At 39.6% G+C, this 22,989-nt stretch overlaps 1 long non-coding RNA gene across 1 annotated transcript; it reads left to right on the top strand.

Annotated features, from left to right (window-relative positions):
• Positions 1-2,165: 2,165 nt before the first annotated feature.
• Positions 2,166-20,326, top strand: LOC147654829 (uncharacterized). The gene is made up of 2 exons (XR_015283217.1): positions 2,166-2,530; positions 15,812-20,326. It is a non-coding gene; the product is annotated as an uncharacterized LOC147654829 (long non-coding RNA).
• Positions 20,327-22,989: the final 2,663 nt, after the last annotated feature.

Here is a 22,989-nt window from a genome sequence, read left to right on the forward strand (position 1 = left end):
GTGACCTGGGAAATGAATGAAGAGTCTAATTTTCTTTATGTAGTTACACATTCTCAGGAGATGTGTTCTGGATGATATTAATGGTAAAACACCAATGTATATGCAATTAGAGAGATCCACAACAGCATATGGCAGAATAAATGCAATTGGTCACCAATGAAATTCCCGTTCTTGCAGAGAGAGGTTTGCCATCCTCACATGGCATGGAAAGTACCTAATATTGCCATCCATTACTGATGGGCATGGGGTATTTCTACAGGGGATACATGAATTTTCATTTGGTTTTACTGTAAGTTATGCCTTTATGTCTCTGTGAACAGTTTTTGTTTGGATTTAATTTGGAAATCAACTTGTCACAGATAAGAACTGAGCAACATGTTCCTTTCTGCAGTACTGACTTATTTTCCTTCTTGCACTACCAATTTTTCTTATTTCTGTCATCCAAGAAAGAGATAACTCTTCACACATAGAAAATATGACTCCAATATCTAATTAAATTTTTATTTTAAATCACTACTGTTGCTTTTACAGAAGTCTTGTTCAACTGTCCTTTCACTGATTAATGGGTATGGCCCTATTAATTTTAAATTGCTTTTTCTAATGATTTTGAGATGTTGGATCTGGGTACTCTTGTCCTAAACAATTTTATGAGTCAGTGAAAGCTCATAAATACATACTCTGTATGTATCCACGGCACTTGAAGAAAATGTTTCTTCTACTGAAGAAGGAAGAAAGCTCTCCTCAGACAGGGGTGGATGTTTCCAAATGCATCTGGTTTCGCTGTCACCAAGTGGCTGTTCCGCATTGCTGAAGGCAGCAGGAATGCAGCAGTTCCCAGCTCAGGGTCAACCTCCCATCTTCTAATCACACTACTTCAAGTAAAGGTGAAAATATTCTAATCATATCAAAGGCTCATTCCCTAGAGTGTTGGCACCCTTTTTGCCACAGAAATAGGAGAGAATGGCCTTTCTTCTCTGCTAGCAGGGATCTGGCACCTTTTTATGTCATAATTTGAGTAAAGCTTTGAAGATGAAGAACAGTGGAAGAGGAAGATTAAAAAAAATAACAGCTAGAACAAATATGCAAAAAATCCCCAAGCCCAAACCTTTCACTGAGTATTTCCTTTACACTTTTTGACTTTGCAGGCTACCCATTTTCCAAAGCAGAGGTATCAGTTCATTTCTGCACTTTTTTTTCCAAAGCGGAAAAGAGAATCACACAAAGCATGGTCATAGCCTGTATTCATATTTGTAATTACTCTTACACTTCAGATGTGGGGGAAATCCATTATTCATAATACTGTGTTTTAGTTGGTAGAGCACCAGGTTCACAGATGATTAGTGATAGTTGACAAAATGAACTTTTTCTGAAGTCCAGAGGTCTTGAGTTATATAAAATCGAATTTCTAAAATCAGTGCCTTTGATGTCTTCCCAGTACAAATATTTTACTCACAATTAAGTACTTGGGACAAAAGTCTGGGAGAAGGGGGAGACAGAAAGGGGAGGGGAGATGTGGTTAAAGGCAATCCTCAGCAGAACAACTTAAAAATATGACTATGATTTCTCAATAGCTACTACTGACTTTCCGGTTTTCATGAATTTGCCAAATGTGTTTCTTTGGGTCAGATCTTACTTGCTCACAGAAGTATTCTTATTGGCTACCCTGGAGAATAAAGAAACCCAAATTTTGCTTACCCTTTCTGTTTTGCTGATTCTATTAGGATCAGTTCAAATAAACTGGAGTCTATGTTGCTGGATCAGTCAGCAGATTGGAACCATACAGACTATGAAACGATACTTCCCTAAATTTTTTTAGGGAAAATATGTGTGTTCATTTCCTTGGTTCTCAAAACAAAACAAAACAACAACAATAAACGAAAACAGCAAGAAGAAAAATGTTTGTCTGCATTCAGAGAGGAAACCCTGCTACCCACAGTTGAGGCTTATCCACATGCTGTGTCTAGCCCAGCCCTAAACAGATGCTGCCACTTTTGCTGCATTTGCACTTTTTGTTTGGAGTTTAATAGCTATTTTTCTCTCTTTGTTTAGTCTTTGGTCAAATTTTTCATTTTCAGTGCAAAATCCAAAGATGGTCTGTGTGAAGGCTAACTCTGCATGTTGACAGCCACAGAGCTGCAATAAATTGAGCTTTTGCAAATCCCAGCAATGATACAACCTCACAGTGTACCAAATATCTATGACTTGCAATGATACCTGAACCTGTGTGCATACTGCATGTCTACCTGAACCTGTATTTCCAAAGATCCTTTTGTACCTCTGTATGTTCTATTTTGCACATAGCACCAGTCTCAGATAGCTCAGACTATGCTGTTTGGGGCAAAAAAACAGAATTTGGAAGGATATAATGTATAGCCTTCCTTACAAAGTAAATTAGAAGCAAGCATCATGGATGAGTTGAGAGTGCAAGACTGCAGAAAGATGTGAGTCCAGCTGGGGGAGAGCTGGCTTGGGATTCCTGGTACATGGGTGCTATTACTAGTGCTTCTGGTAGGAAGACTGAAGAGGCTGGGTAAGTGGCTTCCCATATTGTTTTAAATCTTGCTTTGCATGGAGTTTGAACAATATTTCACTCTGTGAGCCTGAGGTAGTGTCATGAACACCCAGTTTCTGGTGTATGTCTTAGGTGACATGATGTGTATATTTTTTACCTCAATATCACCATTATCCTTCTAATGCACTGTATAGTGTTTTCAGCCCCTGCTGATTCAATGCCTTTTTAATTATTTCTAAATTTTGTTCTTGTCTATGTGTTATAAAATCTCATTAGGAGGAACTTTTCCTCCTTACGTAGATACAAAGCTGAACTGGTTAAGACATCAATTTATATTCAAGGATATTCATCACTACCTGAAGTTAGATCAGACCAAGGACTTTGACCTTTACTTGAACATTCTGTCTTACCCTTGCCTTCCTTGCCTAGTGAGAAGGTCTGCTGTAGACAAGTGCACATCTGGAAGAAGGCCTCTTTTCCTTGGGTGGTGGGAAGTTTCCTCCTAACATCACACAAAGGGCCACGTGGATATTGTCAAAATCCCACAAAACTTGCCCTGCGGAAGAGATGAGTTCAACTTCCAGTCTTTTTGCCTGGGGAGCTGTTACTTGGGGCAAAATAGTTTTCAGTCTGTAAACAAAAAGTTTGACCTGCTCATCTCAGCCAGCTTGTATAAACAGATCAGGTCATCAGAGAAGTGGTGCAGGTTTCAGGAGGAAACTGCACACCCGGGTCAGACTGAGCCTCGCTGCCCTGCTCCCCACCGAGCAAGTGACCAAGCCCTTAAGATATCTCCTCCTCCAGGTGATCCAGTGCACGGCAGGAGGGGAGAAAAGGGAACTCCCTGAGGGTGCCTCTGGATCCCTAGGCACCAGCTGCCCAAGGGCAGGGCAGGAGAACAGCCTCAGGGTACTTAGCTTTCAGCATTCTCAGAGGGAAATGGTCACAGAAGATGGAAGAGGGGGAGTACCTGTTGCCAAATGGATTGCGATTACAGCGGTGGCAAACTTCCAGGGAAACACAGCCTCAGTTCTGTTTTATCAGGTTCCTTTGTAAATTGCTATTAAGAAGTATTTTTCAACAATCTCATTTTTATTAGCCGTTTGTGCCCATTATAGTTTTCTAGTTGCAAGTTTGTTATGGCTGTTACATAAATAAAGTTCTAAAAATGTCTCATTTGAGGAATTGCAGGGCTGGGCATGCCATTTAGACGCAGATAAAAGCAGATGTAAAGGTCTTTCTTTGTAATGGGTCTATTTTATATTTAATAGAACTGTCATATAAACCTAGACTACCATTTAAAATGCAGTTTCTAGGCTATAAAATAAACACCATTTCTAATATTGCTGTTGGCTTTCACCTATGGGGTACTGTTCATTAAAAGCTCTGTAAGGCATTTACGTGGGGTTGCCATATGATTTACAATCTCGGAGCCACCCCAGGCAACAAATACATTTCTCTCCTAGCTTAGGAAAGAGTTCTTCAAAAATATTAATGATATCTGCAGGATCAGCCAGCCATGTGTGATTTGCATGAACAGCAGTGCAGGGCTGGTGGAGACTGACACACCTTCTGTGGCAGCAGCTCTGCCAGGTGCAATTGCCTCCTTCAGGAAGAGTAAGCCTGAGAAACATTTTCACATTCATCACTTTTTATTAAAGTTTCTAGGACAAGTGTTACCACAAAAAGAAATGTACCTGGCTCAGGTTTCTGTGCCAGGACTGCCTGTGCTGGGCTGAGGGATTGGCTTATTTTCTTGCCCAAACTGGGATTAATGATTCTCTGGAGGAGCCAGCTTCTCGTCTTTGGCCACAGGAATGGGCATCTGGGTGAGATGGTTGAAATAAGCACCTGAACATAAATTCTGCATTACTGATCTAATTTGAAAATCCAAGTTTATGGGCATTGTCTGACACGGTTTCAAGTTTCATCCTAGGATTGAATGCATTTTTCTTAGTGGATTTCTTCACCAAATCCAGAATTACATCTCCTTGCTTTCCAGAAGGCATTCAGGATTGGTAGACATGGGGTCCTTTGTGCTGATCAAGTGTGAATCATTTTCTAACAAGATTCTACTGCCTTTTAAAATCAGACTAAGTGTACTGAATATAGAGTTTGATTTTAGCAGCTAAAATTTTCTCAGAAATTCATTCTCACTAATTATGTCTGGTTGAAGGTAGGACTTGATGATCTTGGGGGTCTTTTCCAACCTATGTGATTCTATGTTTCCATGATTCCATGGTTTCTTCATAGGAAAATTGTCTGGTACAGACCAGCTGATCCCTGCACCTTACCCAGGACCTTGCCTCTGAGCAGCAGGTGGGATCCAGATTTTTAGGGTGGCACTCAGTTCCCCGGGCTCTCCCTGTCACAGGAAGACTGGGAAAGGATCTTGGAAGGGTAACCTGAGTTTCAATGAACAGAAAATTGGTTTGGGGTGCGGGAGGGGAGTCAGAGGTTGACACAGTGTGCAAAGACTATTTAGGAAAAGAAACCGGGAAGATATGGGAAGGTCTGAGGGCTCTGGATTGGGCAGATGTGCATAATAAAACTGAATGGTGGATGCAAGCTGTGCAGAAGAAAGAAGAGTGCCTGGAAGAAGGGGAGCAGCAGAGAAGAGGTGAAGACTTCAGCAGGTGTAGTAGAAACTAAGAAAACTGAGTCTTACCGTCCTAATGCCTTAGAGCCCACTGGCAAAGCGCTTGATTTATCTTCTGCTAATAGTAGTCCACAAGGAAATAAAAAGCAACAAGTTCCGTCTATCCCTCTGTTAACACAGAGTAAATATACTCAGTGAAAGAAGTCTTCAAAAATCAAATACACACCAAACAACATTCAGAGGTTTTGAAATCTGAAGTAGGAACACTTCTGTAACTCAACTTCATAAATGGACTTTTAAAACTGTTCCTGTATCCAGCAGTCATAAAGTAAAAAATGCTGGTGGTATAGTGGTGAAAAAACTCCAGCTAGGGTACCCTGTGCTTGTACCTTGTAACAGGTTTCTATATACATGCACTATACATATATACATTATACATATAGTGTTTTAGCAAGACTTTCTGAGTAAATGAGACTGGTGGGCAAGTGCATGGGTGGGCACATGTCCAAATGTGTATACACGTGCATCTCTCTATACAAGTCACAAGGTCACAAGTCCCTATCTGTCCATTAGGTCCTGTTACAGCTGTCTTGAACAGCAGTGTTGCAAGAATAATTTACTATTTGTGGGATAATAAACAATCAAATCAATAAACATTCAAGTTAATTCACAAAGGAATTAATAGAGGGAAATTCATTATTATCTTTCCATGATAACTATTCATGCATGAAGATAAATAGTTAAAAAGCCTGTTCACTTAACCTTAGACACTTCACAGCAATTCATATGTTAGGATCCAAATTGTTTTCAGCTCTCTTTGAAGTAGGTGATGATCTCAAGTGGACAGACACCCTCTGGAGATATGTTTCTCCTCCAATTACAGAGAGAGTCTATGGTGACCAGACACCTCTCTGGAGTGCCTGAAGTGGGTGGGATGAGCTCAGAATGCAGCAGCAGCTCTCCAGGCTCTCCTTCAAACATCCCACAGACGTACAGGGAAAGTCTGGGCAATGATGGTTGATGCCAGAGGAGAGGGAAGCAAAAATGGTTTCCAGCAGTGGTATCTGTCTTGCCATAATTTTTAATCTTTTCATTTGGAAAGGAATCCTCCAAATCCTTCCAAAGTCTCCTCTCTCCAAGTGATTTTTGTCTAATACAGAAGTTCCTGAAAGCCTCCAGATCAATTGCACCAGTCATTGAACAAACTGAGCTGTGACTTATTTTTCATCACTGATGGCTGCATATAATTCTGTGTCTTTATTCAGATTAAGTATCTTCAGCAAAAATGGCCATGCAGCCATTTTTGGTCACACACAAGCACTGTGAAGGTTCAGAAAACTTACCTGCAAAGATGAAAAAATCAGGCAACTTTTATTTACAGCTGTATGTGCCAGGACCCAAAGCATGTGCCATGGGTTTGGCATATCCGTCAGACACGTTGAAATTAATGCACCGTTAAGAGCCTCACTTGAGATGTAACATGGGACTGCCTGGCAAAGAGGGGAAATGGTGCAGAGTGCTCACAAAAGTGGAGAGAGTTGTAATGACTTCCTTATGACCCATCTCCAAACTGTGCTGAGTGGAGCTCTGGCACAGGAGAGAGTCTGGCCCATGGTATGTAAATAAATAACAATGAGCAAGTCAAAGCAAAGACGGATATGAATGAAGTGACTCACACAGCGTGGCTGTAATTCTGTGTTGTCTCCAGGCTAGGGAAGGCAACCCATTAGACTTCGGTTTAGGTTCTCAAGATCATTTTGAGTGCCATAAAGGGTGACTTATTTTTTTTGCTTGTAAATGAAAGCCCATATTCTGGAGGTGTCTTCTGAAAATAAATAGAGCCAGGGAGTATAGCACTTTCAACAAAAGCATTAATAAGTGACTGTCACTGCATGTATAAATGTAGTTTTGGACTGAAAGCAAAGTATAATTAATTTTAAATTAATAGATTAATCTTTAATTTGATTAATGAATTTTTAAAAAACAGACTGTACATTGAATTTTTCCAAAACTTGCATAAAAGCCTATTTTCTCTCTAAAGAGATCAGGACTATATTCACCAGAAGGACTAAAGAAAAAATTATAAAAGGGTAGATTTTTAAGCAATTGCAAATCAAAACTGGCAATTTGCTTTCATAGATTGCATGAATTGCATGCCATATTCAAGAACTCCGTTCTCAGACTACTGAGGAGGGAGCATTTAAATTTTGCTTGCCAGCAATGGAAAAATTATGTCCAGACATCTTCTGTAATCTCACCAGCATGTCCAGGAGGGGTGACAATCAAGGAATACACTTCAAAATGTTAGGAGGATGCTGAAAAAGACATCTGTGGTCAGACAACAGGCAGGTCAATCAGTTGATGTTTGGTATCCCCCCAGTGTGGGAAGAGAGAACAGGTGTGATAATTAAGAAAGAAGATTCCTTTGCACAGGAAAAGATTTAAAATTATTTTAAAAATAAAATAAAATAAAATAAAATAAAATAAAATAAAATAAAATAAAATAAAATAAAATTTTAAAATTATCTTAAGTCTGTGTTAGCTCAGTAAAAATCTACTGAACAGATGTAATATCTTTAGGTTCTGGCTGAAAGAATGTAAAGGGAATATGATCATGGAATCATAGAACAGTTTGGCTTGGAAGGGACCTTAAAGATCATCTAGTTTCAATCCCCCTGCCATGATCTAGCAGGGATTCCACTCAGTAACACACAAACAGCTGCATAGAACCACAGAAAGCAAAAATGTGCGTCATACAGTAGTCCAAATCTCAAGTTACTGAGACCCCTAAAATGGCAGGAAGACACTGGATTTTGCTGCCTGGTGGCTGAACAAGGAATTAACTCAGTAAGAAAAAACTATGAAAGTCAACCAAGATACAGAATGGGCTTCTAGGTGTTCTCAGACTACAGAAAGGGCTGATTCCTTCTAGAGGGAGGCCATGCAAACTGTTTTGTCCAGGGAATTCTGAAGACAGTCTGGACAAAAATAAGAAAGCAGCAGCTTTCTTTGGGCACCAGCTTGGCATTGGGGTCCAGATGGCTGGACTAGTAAATTCAGGGTAAAAAGGAATTGCCTCCTGGCTCAGCACACTTACAAGCTCACCATTTTTTGTGTCTTTACAATCTCCATTCCCAGGCTGGGTGGAAGGCAGAGACTTCATATTTTCAGCTGGTTGTTTTGAGGTTTTTTAGAGGAGAACTAAGAGAAATTAGCAAAACCCCTAAAAAGACCCTCCTCTGTGAGCTGAGGAGTAGAGATGACTGAAAGTTTGGGCTGAGAGAAAATGTCTGCTTACCAGAAATAATGAAAGTAATTTGCCACTAATCTGACTTGTCTGTACAGATGGATTTCCAGCATAAGGAAGCAGTGAAATAGCACATTCCCCCAAGGGGAGCTCCTGAGCAGGGAAGCATAATTCTTCCCTGAGAGTTAAGTCTCAGTATGGCTCTTTGCTGTGAAATTACTGCACTGCTGAAAATACACACACAGACACATGCAGGCACACTGACACTGGAAAAAAAGCTGTGTTGGCATTTATAAGATTGTAAGGTCAAAGTTAATTTTGTCAGATTTACTAATTGTTTTCAAACTGTCTTTTGTTTAAGCTTATTTAAAAGTAAACTCTGACATACTGTGATTTGATTTTAAATACCTTTTGGTATCAGTCATTCTGAATTATAAATAGCTTCATCCTTCTTTCTTCTTATCACACTTTGACATATGCACGATAATAAGAGGGATTTTAGAAATATTGATGCAAACCAGCCACCTCTGAATCATGTCAAGTCAATAGTCCCCAAGCGTTAATGTTCAGATCATAGAGGGAATGTGTAGAAAGGGGTTGGAGAAGGGAGAGAAACTTCTGTGGATTTTGAGCCTGAAATCATTCATTATTCACTCCATTTAAAATTGTTAAAGACATTTTTTTGTAAGCATGCATCCATTTCCCATCTGCATAGAGAGTATGGTAGTGTGACCACAAGTGAGCACAGTTAACTGAAGATAGACACATCTTAGTGCATGCTGTAAGTGGATTGCTGTCATCACTGAGGCTAAACTAGGGGGACTAGGGGGAAGATGAGATTTCATACTAGAATTTTTCTATGCTTGTAGTCCTATGGGTATTTCTGAGTTTTGCTTTGTTCCTTGAGGCAATAATGTTTTCATTCTCTTAATAAAGATTTGCTAGGTTTGCCTTCCTTCAAGAAATCTTCAAGATTGGATGAGAGCTATCCTGTCCTTAGAAATACTACACCAGATTAACGGAAAAGCAGAGGCACGAGAGGCAAGAGGAATACAGACTCCCATCCGCAGCTTTACATTGTGTTTTCTCTGAAATATCTTGGTCCAAATCCTTCAATCATTATCATGCAAACAAATTTTTTACACATGAGCATGGGTCATTCATTTCAATGGGAATGCGCCCATCAGTAAAATAGTTCATATAATTTAAGTATTGGAAGGACTGAATTCTGTAAAAAATGGAGGTATTTCCCACAAATTCTGTCTTCTGAATGTTTTCAAGTCATGATCAGTCATTCTATTGCCACGTCCAGTTTTTCCTTGGAGAACCAATAGAACTAAGGGACAGCAAGTTTGTTCTTGTCTATAGAAAAAAGGTGCGATGCTCCTGCAGAAATGTAGTCTGCAAGATTTGTAAAACAACTCTCCGATCCTACCTCAGTAGTCAGTTTCAGCTGAAGCCCATAATTCTGGGCATTGTTCTTCAAGGAGACTACAAATCAAATAAAGAGGGAATCCAGAAGTGAGCACACTGAATAATCAGAAGCCTAGAAGACATTACTATGGATGCAGAGGATGTGGCATGAAAGGAATTTGCTTAATCTAGAGAAAACAGAGGGAGACATGGCAACAGTCTGCAAGCATGCAAGGGGATGTCACAAAAAGGAAAGACTTAACCTGATTTCCATGTAGACATAACAAAAAGAGATGAGGCTCACTTGCAGAATGGGAGATTGATAACCTTTAGTATTTTAGTAATTTTCTAGTTTTAGAAAGAGGAGAGCAGTCAGCTTTTTTTGCCTGAGGAAGAAAGATGGAGATAGGGGAATTTTCTTCACAGAAGGCCTTCAAACATCTCCAGCTATGAATAGTCAACCCCTTGTACTGGCAAGAGGATGGATAGAAGACCTCAGAAGGTCCCATCCATCCCTATCTTCTGTTAACATAATCAACAAAATTCACAGCTACATACTAAAGGCAGGAGTCTTATTACTGGGAGTAAAGAAAAGGCAGAAAGCATCAAAATATTGCTGTCGAACATCAAACGGAGCTTGCAAAACATCAGTAATATTCTGTTTTGATCAAGGAAAGGCAAGGACATGACTCGAAGAGAATAACACTAAACTCTAATATGACTTTCTGGGAAAATATTTTCTTCCTATTCCAGCACTCCTTGATCACTTTTCCCCCTGGCCTTTGGACTTTTATCTCAAGGTGGAAAGTGGAAATAATACCCGCAATATGGCATAAAGGTAACTTCATACTTCAAAGACTTTTTGTCAAAGTTTTTTAAACTCTTTAAAAATTTGTAAAAGTAATACTTATAATGATAAAATTTATAGGCTTTGTTATGTCCAAAACACAAGTAGAAGACCTGAGAATAAGCAATACCCACTGTCAAGCTACTGTAATTTAGCAGGGATAAAACCTTGCAAATTTCTTTCCAAAAATGAGTGGAAAAGGGATCTAATGATGTTCAAGTAACCTACTCAGGTTGCTAAGGTTGAGCAGAAGATGCTTTTGATGAAAATCTCAGTCTGAGTGTGTATTTAAAAATACAGAAATGAAAACATTTTTTTTTGTTGTTGTTTTTCCATTAATTGGCATCTGCATAATGCTTAGGGAGGAAGAAGGCTGCAAAAAAAAACTAGGGAGAGAAACTAATGCAAAAGACTATAAAGAAATGGAGCTGTCTCGCCTCTAAAAAAAAAGGAAAAAAAAAAAGGGAAAAAAAAAAAGCTCAGCATGGATCCATATGGTGTGAGATTTCTCTTCTGTGACATTTTTATTAAGGTTATGTATATGACCGTTCATCTTCATTCTGCTGGTGCTAATTGCTGTCTATTGGACCCTTCGCTACTGTGTACAGAGAACACATGCTTCCCCTCGACACTGCCATCCCCGCGAGCGCACTGGGCTGTTCTGCTGTCCTCAGATAGGAACCTGCTGCTGCTGCCTGACCGCAACAGCTGGGAATATTCTGCTTTTAAAAGCTTATCTTGTTGATACTTGAGTTGAGCTATTACACAGTGGAACAAGCAAACAGAATGAATGGACCCTCTGCGGGCAACTTATGGTAACAAAAAAAGCTTCCATGTGCTTTTGAATGTGTCTCTTGTCTTGGAATTGACAGTGATGTTTAGCATAGATGTTTCCTGCGACAAAATCATGATGGTAGAGAGCCAGAAACAGGCTAAAAAGAAACATCCACAGAAGACATGTTCAGCACTTAAGCTTCTTTACAACTCTAAGCAACATGGAGAGACCAATCCTGCAAAGGTTTACTCATGCAGATGGTCCCACTGAAATGCAAGGGACTTTTGTTCTCTGGAGTGGCTAATTTGATTAAGAGTTACTTTATGCGCAAAATCAGTGGCTAAAGCATATTTCTTCAATTTTCTCTAGGGCTTTTAAGTAATCAGTCTGAGAATCAGGTTATTTATTTATCAGCGTTAAGTCCATACATACACATATATATTGCATGTACAAGCAGATCAGAGGACAGAAACACAAATATTCCCATGTTATGGACAGACCACCCAGGGAAATACAGAAATCTATTAATTTTGCTTATCACTTAGACTCCAATTCAACAAAACATCTAACAGTGTCATGAATTTTTCTGTCATGAAGGAAGTGTTACAATCATCTAATCTGACTTCCTACATAATCTAGACTAATGTACGATTTCCCCAAGCAATTCTGACTTGCACATCCATACATTTTAGTTCAAACTGTAAAAGTTAGCAGTGGCAATAAAAATAATTATCAGACTTAGATTCATGAATTAGTGATTCTTAAACTGTTGCCTTAACACATTGCCTTTTGTGAATGGTGCTGCACTTAGCCATGCCCTGAACTACACACCAGTCTGCCAACAGACTCCACATGACCCCTAGGCAGGAAAATCTCTCTTCTGAAGTCTTAATGGAGGTGTTGTCTGAGCAAGCACAGGCCCTGAGTGACATGTGCATTATTCTGTGCATGGATGAACATCTGAAAATTTGGCTCTGAGACCACACTGGGCAATCTGTGAGAGTTGAACTTGACACCTAACAGCCAGAGTAGCGGTAACTTCGGTCTCACAGTGATGGTGATTCTTGCTATGTGACCGCTGGTTTGACCCGTTAACATCGGTTAAGTGGCCAGTTGTAACTGACGCGGGCGATCCGCGGGTACACGGATTCTCCTGCTTTCTTGGTGGCAGCTTTGGCTAAAGAAAAATCTATTCTCTTCCCCTTCCACTTTTCCCTTATGTGGCTTTCTCATTTGTGCTTATGCAAACATTTATATGAAAGAAATTGCATAAAACTTAGAAGTAAATCCATGTATTTCCCTGTGCTTTTAATAAGGTGAGACCTTTCCTTCAAGTGACATAGGCAGATTTTTTTTAAAAGATAATTTTGAGTCAATGAAAATGAATTCCTTTTTTCTGATTTTAGCACTATAATGAAAAATTGAAAATTATTTGCATCTAAAAAAAAAAAAAACAATTGAATGCATGTACCCACAACCTTCTGTCCCTGGCACTATTTAACCACTTTCTAATTACTATACTTAGTTCATGTTTGAAATGAAGCTACACAGAAAGTGCTGAGAACACTTGAAAATTGAACATCCTAATTATCCTTCTATTTATTTTCTTAGCTATAAATAATCAGTCTAATTCAATGGAAAAATATTATTTTTTTACATCTTTTCTAAAAATAACACTTGAAACATTCATGTTATTATTATTATTACTATTATTTTCTAAATCTCAGAAAGGGTAAGAAGCACCTCAAGAGGCTAACCAGCAGTAACAAACACATATAATTTTTTGCATATGTACACACATAAAAATATATACATTTTCAAAGGATACCAATGTTACAAACAACTCCAGAAATTACCACCAAAACAAAGAAACGAACCCCAAAACAAATTCCCTCCCCCTAAAAAACCCAAAACAACTAGGAAAATAATAATCTATCCATTTTAACTGTCTGCCTGTGCTAAATAGCCTACCTGACTACTTTCTGTGCACTGTTCTGGGGTCCTGGCCAAATTCTTGTGGCACATTTTGATTTTGGGGCTGTGATGCTGCCCAGGTGGATCAAGATGCAGCATCCCACACTTTGTTTATAAAACTAGTGGTTTTTGTGTGCTGTCTAACTTCATGTCTGCCCAAGAGTTGGCTGCATTTCAGATGATCAGGGAGTGTGGTTCTTGTGTTCACATTTTTATTTAGTTGGACAAAATCATTTGCTGTACTTCTAGGAAAATGCCGTGCAATCTTTTAAATTTTGTGGCTACAGCTGCACCTGAAAGTTAATCTTGAGTAATATTTTTCTGTCCTTTTCTTCATCTTCTCTCTTTCTTTCTTCTCCCTATCATAATCCTGTCTTTGTTCTTGTTTGAACACTTCTTGTCCCACAGGCTTCAGGCATGGCAAGTCAAATTACCACCTCTCTTTGTTCCCATGTACAAGAAAACAAGGATCTCGTCCTTACTTGGGGAAGGGAGGACCAGACAACACATTCATATAAGTGCCTTGCTAGCTTTGATATATCTTGCAGAATTATATTAATGTTTCTCTGCCATGCATGAGGCTTGCATCAAGTGCCTTTTTCAACAGCATCACTGTAGACAACCATTTATCAGGTGTATATTGTATGGCAGTGTGGTGTTTGGAAATTCCATTTGCCATATGTTATTCATGATCCTTGCTCACAGCCTTCATTTGTCAGGGGATTTAGAACTCAGCTGTGTTTAGTTTTTGGGGCTTGAGAACAAGTTGACCCACAAGCAGACACCTAATGATATAATTTGTTCAGTGCAAAAGGTTTGACTGCCCTCTATCAACCTTTATGCAGACAACTCCTTTGAATACAGTAATGGATGACAATATCAAAAGCATAAATCTCGGCAAACTTCAAGGTTTCCTGGAAAACATGACTCTTAAACTTTAGGCACATATACATTTGGCACGATGTCAGAAACTTTCTGGACTATTCATTTATCCAACTCTGGCCAAAAATAACCAAAGACTCTATGTGTCTGTTGATTTGTTTTGAAATCCATTCAAAACGGCAAAGAACTTAAAAAGTAAGAGACCAGCAATTGAGAAACAAGACTTCTGAAGTATGAAAGATCCTTTTCTGTATCTTACAACATGTGGTGCTAACATAGCCAGGTCATGTCCCTCTTACAAAATGCTTTCTGTGAACTTAGTGTGGTTAAATTAGCGAGTAGAAATGACATAGTTCAGGTTCCTTATGGGTTTAGAAGGTAGTAAATAGAGGCCTTGCTTCAGAGGAGAAGAAATGCTGATGACTGTGGGCTCATGCCCATGGGCATGAGGGAGCAGCCAGGGTAATGGTCTTCTTAAGCCTGATTGACTTCCAGAGTCACAGTTTCCCGTTTTGTAAAATCTGTCCCATTCTTAACTTTATGCCTCCTCTGTGACATTCCCTGGCTTTTTCTTCTTACTCTTCTACATATGCCACTTCTACTTTCCCCTGCTCTGCCTCTGCCAATGGGAGGCAGGAATCCCATCCTCCTCTTCTCTACTCAGCCTTCCTTTGTCTTTTCCCTTGGCATGCATCCTACTTTCCTAAGCAGAGTGGGTTGTCAGGGAGCACCACAATGCTACACTTTCTCCTTCTGCTTTGTCCTGTCACTCATGCCTCTTGCTGCCCTGCCTGGGAGGACCTGTTGCTGTGCCAATGGACATCCTCAACTCCAGAATGGAAATGTGCCCTTGATAGCACATGATGTCTCTGTTGGGACATCAACCCTTCCATCACTATTAGGTCACAGTTTAAAATATGAGGAAATGGCAGAAATAATAATAATAACAGTAATAATAATAACAACTATTATTATTATTGTTGTTGTTGTTCTTGTTTTTTTATTGTTGTTGTTGTTATTATTAATTTTTTTTTTTCAACACAGTCTCTTGAAGCAACTTTAGTAGCACCAGAGACATATGAAGTTGGCTGCACTGTTCCTCACCTTTCCTGCTATATATCCAGCATCACTTTTAACAGCTTGAGGTTTTCTTCATTAAATCCTTTTACACTCTGGCTCATGCCAGAATGCTTACATATCCCAATAGGAGCGATCAAAAAAGAAGGACAATTATTATAATTTATGAAAAACCTATTTGCTTTGTTACTGCTTCATGCTATTCCTCTTGTTATTGTGCAGATGAGGAGTTACAGTATTTTGCATTTTGATTTTTATCTATGCAATATCTAATGAAAAAAAAAAGCCCTTATTTCTGTGTTTCTGTTTGGGGCCCTTGGCTGCATGTATAATCCCTGTAATAGTGCCAATAGGAGTAATAATACAACAAAACATAGAGAAGTTTTCCAAAACACACAGTGCACAGAAGGCACATGTGCTTGTAAAGGGTTTGTGAAAAGCAAGCTGGCAAAAGGAATCATACCTTCTGATATTCTCTTCTACAGGTGCAGATTTGGAGGTGCAATAAGGTTTCTCTCTGAAAGCCAAGCTGCCTGTGAAAGAGGAAGGAATTGAAGCTACACCCTGCTCTTGGAAAGAAAATATTCTGTAGGCTGCAAACACTGAAGTGTGGATTTTAGGTATGTTAAGGGAAATCACACTTTTTTAGTGTGATGCTTCTATGTACATGAAATGAAGGCCAGCTGGCTGTGAAGAATAGGAAGTGGAAAAGATGTAAAGATAGAAGAAGAATGGAAGCAAGATATGGAGAGAAAAGGGAAAGAAGGCATCCAGTTTTTAACACAAGGCAGTAGATCCTGCCTGTATGTAGCTTGGAGACTTCTGAGTCTGCCTTTGAAATACACATTCAGTTCTGCTGAAGATAATCTTTTGTGTTTAGGAGCTATAGGAGCTATAGGAGCTCCTTTCTAAGAACGAAATAAAAACACTTATTACTACTACCAGCAAAAGATGAGTAAAAGTGAACAAGAAAGATTATTTCAATATTTATGTAATGGCAATACACATTCATGAGAGATGTCTACTCCTACTTTTCCTCATCAAGTCCTTACTGCAGCTATACAGCTGTGTTAACAATAAGTGAACACAGCCAAGCTTGTGAAGGAGACTGACATCTTCACTAAAGAAATGGTCTGGGTGTTACAAGGGACCCAGGAGAAGCAGCAGAGCAGTAGGTGCTAGCCCAAACTCCTGTAGAAGGCTCCAGTCCTTTCCAGAGAAAAAGTGGAAAATTCACAAAAAACGCCTATTTATTCTTGTAAAAGTGAATGGGCGATCTTTAAAGTGAATCAAGATGAGATCTGAAGGCTCTTGCAGTGTCTGGTTCATGAAAGACATTAGAAGTTCACATTAATGCAAGGCTTCAAACATGAAAACTGGTGGAGAGACTGCTGGTGGCAAAAGAGATTTTGTCTGCTGCCACTTACGGAGGTCAGGCCAGATCCTAGCACTGACAGTTCTTTCTTTGAGGCTTGACTACTTGTGTATTCAAAGGAAAATTATGGCAGCTGCCACCTGCAACTTATTAGAATTCAAAAGAGAAGAGAAAAGAATCTTCTCCTGAAACAACCTTCAGGGAACCCCAAAATGAGGGGAGTGAGCACAGTAGAAGTGGAGGGATGAGAAGCACAGTCCTATTCAACATTTCTGCTGTAGACTTGGTCTGCCTAATAGCCATAAAAAAATACTTGGCTTGGGGCCTACTTGCAATTATAAACAAATATTTACTCAGTCTTGACAAGTTCATTAACTCTTCATGTACAAATCCTTATGCATAGTACAGCCAAATCTTCAGAAGCTGTTGGCTGATTTTTAATATATATTTATATGTCTGGAAAGTGTAAACTTCTAATTTCATTCAGCTTTTACTTAACTGATTTGGCATCCACAGACTATGGTCTGTAAATTGGCACAGGAGCACTGCAATCAATGGACCAGGAAGTTCTCAGTAATGCAGGCTTTGGCTGTTCACCTATTGGCTGATAGTTACAACTTTCAACTCAAATACTTCAGATTGCAAAGATTGTTCCTTTGGCTAAGCATTGTAAGTCATGACAGGAATACAGAAAATGTGCCATTATAATCCATAGAAAATCACAGGAAAATATTTTAAAGGAGCCAGGACCATATGATTTTATCACCTATTTTGGGTGAAAGTGCCTAGGAACAGACTGTTACATTGGACCCAAATAAAAAAGTCCTCAAAAGAAAAGATTTAATAAATCAGGACCTATTCTAATGACCTGAATCTGTGAAGAAGTGAGAACCAAGAAGCCTTGCTGTGAAAAGACCTCAGCACCTCACCCTGTATAAGGATTCTCTAACAGAAGAATATTTATTTTCCTGTGTACTTATCTAGGCATGAACTCAGTTGGGTGCTAATTTTGGGTGCTGCGAAGGGGTGAATGTATTGTGCAATACTGGGCACTAGGGTCTGCTGCCTTAACAAGAATCTTTAAGTTCAGTTTTTCTCTAGATTCATGAAAAATCAAATAGCTCTTTCCATCAGAGGTTTGCTGCAGGAAGGAAGCATGGCAAGGGAAATCCTCAGGGCAGTGGCACACAGTAGTTCACAGCCACTTTTACTAAAGTAATGAACTATGGGCAACTTACATTTCATATCCTTCCAAAGACATTTTGAAGGATATTCCATGGGGTTGGCTGATGTTCTCTCTGTATATCTTTTGACACAGAGATCTGAGCTAGATTTTTTTATTGTTATTATTCATCTTGTTTGAATTGGCCAATTCTGTTAGAAACAGCTAGGATCAAACATATATTTTTTTTTCTAGAAGATGCTCTGTGTCCTGCTGTCTCCGAAGCCAAGCAAGTAATAAGATATGCACAAAGGCTGCCAAAGTTCTTTAAGCAATGGCTTTAGTCACTTTAGGAATTTATTGTAAGTTCCCTCATGAAGAAAACTTTCAGTGGGGCATACAACAAGCAACAGAGCTTTTCTGCCAGAGCTCCTGTCTCTTTCTCCAGCTGGTGCACCCTGCTCCTCCTTCCATCACTTTTTGAAGTCAACAAAAGCACTTTAGAGCCCAGCTGGGTATGGTGGAGGTAGTATTGCCATGCAATTCATTGGGTACGTCATCTCAAGGTATCAGGGGCAATTAAAAAGGAATTTTTGGGGCTGGTGAGTATAATTTATTTACCCTCCTAATAAATCTGAGGCTGCAGCAGGCATACATGCATAGACATCATGATCAAAAGCCCTCTGGAAGATTCCTAAAGCATTTACAGCATCTAGCCAAACCCATAAGAGGAGTTCTGTGTGGAAATGGGGAGGGTGTGTGGCTGATGTGACAAATGGCTCTGATTCTTGAAAAGGACAACTCCTCCACACAGGGAGAGGAAATATAAGCAGAACAAGAGTAAATAACCATGTACATTTAATATTTTGGGCAAGGTGGATTTTTTCCTCACGGCATTCCATGAGCCTCTGACTGCCCCTTGTATCTTCACAATCACCCCACAAAAAAGGCAGCCACCCTCCCTGTAAGCACCGAGGGCTCTGCCTCCTCAAGCCAGACTGAAGGGGAGAGAGACAGGAAGATGACATGCTGATACAGGGGAAGCAAAGGAAAACAGAGGGAGAGAGATTTGAAACCTGATCCATCTAATAACATCAAGACAGATAGTGATTTTCCACTCTATCTAGTAGGTCAAATGATCTTATAATGCAGTGTTAGAAAGAAGATGGAAATATTTTCATTTTCTCTCAGAGTCAATATTTCCCTAGCTGGAAATTAATCACTGTAAAAGAAGTTTAAGGGGAGTCTGTCAAGGTTTATTTAGGCTTCAAAATAACTTCTTAAAACACTGGCTTTTGTTGTTGTTGCAGGTTTAGAGGTCAGAGTTTCCCTCCATAGCATTCTTCTCTTGACAAATGATCTTTTCAGCAGTCAGCCAGGTATTTTTTTTTATTTTAAAGTGACTTCTTGTGTGTCCTGCCATAAGGAAAACTGTGCAGATACAGTGGAAAAGGTAGAACAACCACAGTCAGCTCTGTCATTGTCTCATGAATCAAACTAGATGTCCTACACTTTTTTTTTGTTTTCTGATTTTCTTTTTTTTTAACATGACTGCAGTGAATCCTCACCTACCAACCTGCCCTCTGATTCTGAAGTAATTGGATTTTGAATATCAATAATGCCTTATGAGGTGGCTATTACTAATTTGCAGAAACTTCCAGTGAAACACCTAGATTAAAGGCAGCTGGCCATTACTTGTGGATGTTCAGGTTGTCTGTAAACTAACTGTAAATTGCAAAGTGAGCCTGAAAGACTGTCTGAAGAAAGGGTGAGAATAACTTTTCCATCTACAAAATAGCACTGATTTTTCTTTTCACTTGACTCTCTGTCCCTTTTGGAAATTCGAGATTAAAAGATACCAAAACAGTGGGTCTCTGCCCACCAGTGATGTCTAAATTGGATTACTCAGGCAAAGTTTGGGCTCTGCTTTCAGAAGCAGCCTGGATCTGAGAGTGAAGGCAGTGCCTCAAGGAAGCAGCAAATAGGACAGCTTTCCTTTTGTCACTTCATTTGCGTAGCTGAATCAGATTCTGTACCACACACCAGAAATAGCCCTCAAAAATCTGAACAATTCACCAGGAGGTCTGTTGAGACCCACAGCGGGAGCAAAGCTGGCTGCACCTCCCTGTGACTTAACCACACTGGAAGGCAGGAGCCTCACTGAGGGCCTGTGACTCCAAAATGTTATTTCTTCTTATCATACATCAGAACACATCTGTAGATGCTTTCTGGCAAAGATGCCAGATGTTTTGGTTCCCTTTATCATCATGCATTGATTATTTCTTGTTTGTTCAAGGCTTGTTTATGGTTTTATATTTTGTTTCTTCAGTGACAACTTTAATTATTCAGTGATAGGTACTTGTTATTTTGCTAGACGCGTTTACTGTTCTGCTATTATACTCCAGGGGAGCTTTTCAAGTTAGTAATAATAAAAATATTAATGAGAAAATAATGTTTTAACTCTATCTATGCTTGCTGCAATTTTTTGACACTCCTTGTTTAAGGAACAGCTTCCTTTACCTAAGAACTACAGATTTTGTACCATGTCTAATATAAATTCTGTTCACTGAAAACATAGTGATCTCTCTTTGTCCTGTATGCACTGGAAGAGAGGATATCTCTCCCTGGGAGGCAACTCAAGCAAATCACTATGACATCTCTTATCTGGAGGCTCAGAACCAAGCTGGGACACAAAGTGCCTCCCAGACTGCCAGAGCCTCTCTTGACCACAGCACTCCCCAGCTTCATACAGGTTGGTGTCAAATCTGTTTGCTACAGCAGGCAGATGCTGCTTTACACCGAGGGATTCCAGCTACACAAAAGATGACTGCATGTGCTTCTGCATGTGCCTTGTTTTGTAAATACTTGACTCGCGGTGAATTCCTGACACCAGGCGAGGAGGGCTCTGTCTCGTGGGCTGCAGCAGAGCAGTGCTAGTGGTTGCTGAGTACACTTAGAGGGTGGACTTCTGGGTGAGCTGTTTGCCACAGAGTCCTGTTAAGGACTCTGTAAGGAACCTGTTGGTGGCTCTCTGCAGTTGGGTGTGGGCAGGGAAGGGTGAAACAGGGAGCAAGGGAAGGGCTGAAATGGAGGACCAGACTGACTTCGCTGGAAACTAGGGATCACATACATGAATCATCCAGTAAATACAGAGCCAAACGTTTGGATGAACAGAGCCCTTAACAATTAATTAATTGTTGACTTTAACTGCCTGTGCTGCAGATGTGCTATCATTTTTACAGAGCAGTCCCTCACCAATCTCTTTAAGTTGTTTACAAAGTAATTGGTAGATGCAAAAAAGAAAAAAAAGCTTTTGTATGAAAGTTGCTTCCACAAATGCACGGATGCGTAGGCGTGCACACAATGAAAATAGGAGAAAGGTTGCAGTCTGCATGATGTTTGATTTTATGAGAGTTTATGAATGTCCCTTGGAAAAGACTTTATGTCTTGTGCTCCCATGCTTCCTGGATTTTGATGTTTCCCATAAAAAAGCAGAATATCCCTTCATTTACAAAATGAGTTGGATTTAACTCCATAATTTGTAAATATTTATACATATTTCCAAAGAATACATGGGCTGAACTGCATTTTTTCCTGATTACTTATATGCCTCAATATATCATCTTAGCTCCCACATCTTGTACTTGCAAAACTGAACTTTCAGATGAAAAGTCTGTACAAGATTACAACAAATCGGCAGACTGTTGCAAGAGGAACAATCTATGTGGCATGCAATTCAGACGTAAGCAAATGCAATATGAACTTATTTCCCATTACAGTTTTTCAGTCTTGTTGGTGCAGAAGAGGTTTCTGATATTAGACCCAAGCCCTACATCCACTTACTCATGTGCTAAACGTTTTACACGATATTCACAGATTAAGTTGTCCCACTGCACTGAGCAGAATTAATTTTATGCAAAGTACTTCAAGGCTAAAGCTCAGTGGTTTGAGGTTCATGTGCAACATGGGCTATAGAACATTTTTAGAATATATCTCTTCCATTTATATTTCCTTTGCTGCTACATCACTGAGGCATAACTGGTTTTTTAAACTTGTAACATGCTTATGCAAATGAAAAATGTTTCAAAAAATGGCAAGAGAAAGTTGAACCACCCAAAACTCTTTGAAGGGAAGCTGAAGCAGGTGTTCAGAATCAAAGATGTCACGTATGCTCAACCCAGGATTTGCACATAAACTCTGTTACTCAAGAGAACATCTGCTTACACCACCGGTTAGCCTCATTGTAAGATCTTAAGGCACTTAATTCCTTTTTCACTGAGACACCCTGCAAATCCCTCTGAATAGGATAGGACACGGTAATCAAAGCATGTACTGAAGTGCAAAACCATTTCGCTTTGAGTTTTTATTATGACCCTTCTTTTACTCCAGATTTTTGATTTTTTTGAATTCATGTGGTTTTCCTCATTCCTAATCATTAAAAGGTATCAGTGTACACGTGCATTTCTGCTAGATTACCAAGAAATGTGTAGAAATTTCAGTGTTGATTATTCATCTTGAGAGGTATTCATGAGCCTGACTTAGCAGAGGCATGATTTAAAGAGTGCTCTCAACATTTGGAAAGTCAGATCATATTTGCTGGTCAAGTTGGAGACATTTAGAAATAGATTAGAAACCTATACTTCCAATCCCTTCAGAGAGCACCCATCATTATCTCCTTCTTTGTCCCCCTGGGTACGCTCCTCCTTCAGAGGAGGAGACAACTCATGACTCACCACACTTGTTCTCTAGATTGCAGAAAAGTTCACTGATGTTTATAGGATGTTTGTGGTGACCCCCGGGATACAGTCTCGTAATGAATTTCAGACTGTCTACCCAAGTCTTTCGACTATCTATCCAATCTCCCTGAATTCTTAACCTCACACTTCCTCCTACTGCACGTCCTTCTGGGAGACACTGGATACTCGGGATGAAACATTTTAAAGCCAGTGCCTGCAACCTTGTCAGTACTTCCAACACAAGACCCGACTTTGTTGTTTATTTTAGAGCTAATCTCCACCCCCTCCACTTGCTCACAGGAAAGGCTTTTTCTTACAGATCGTAGCCCTGCACTTGAGAGAAATCCTTCTTCCTTTCTTTTTGTGGGTCTTCTACTTTTCTCATCAACA

Source organism: Cyanistes caeruleus, chromosome 2, assembly GCF_971803275.1.
Source record: "Cyanistes caeruleus chromosome 2, bCyaCae1.hap1.1, whole genome shotgun sequence".
Classification (NCBI taxonomy): Eukaryota; Metazoa; Chordata; class Aves; order Passeriformes; family Paridae; genus Cyanistes; species Cyanistes caeruleus.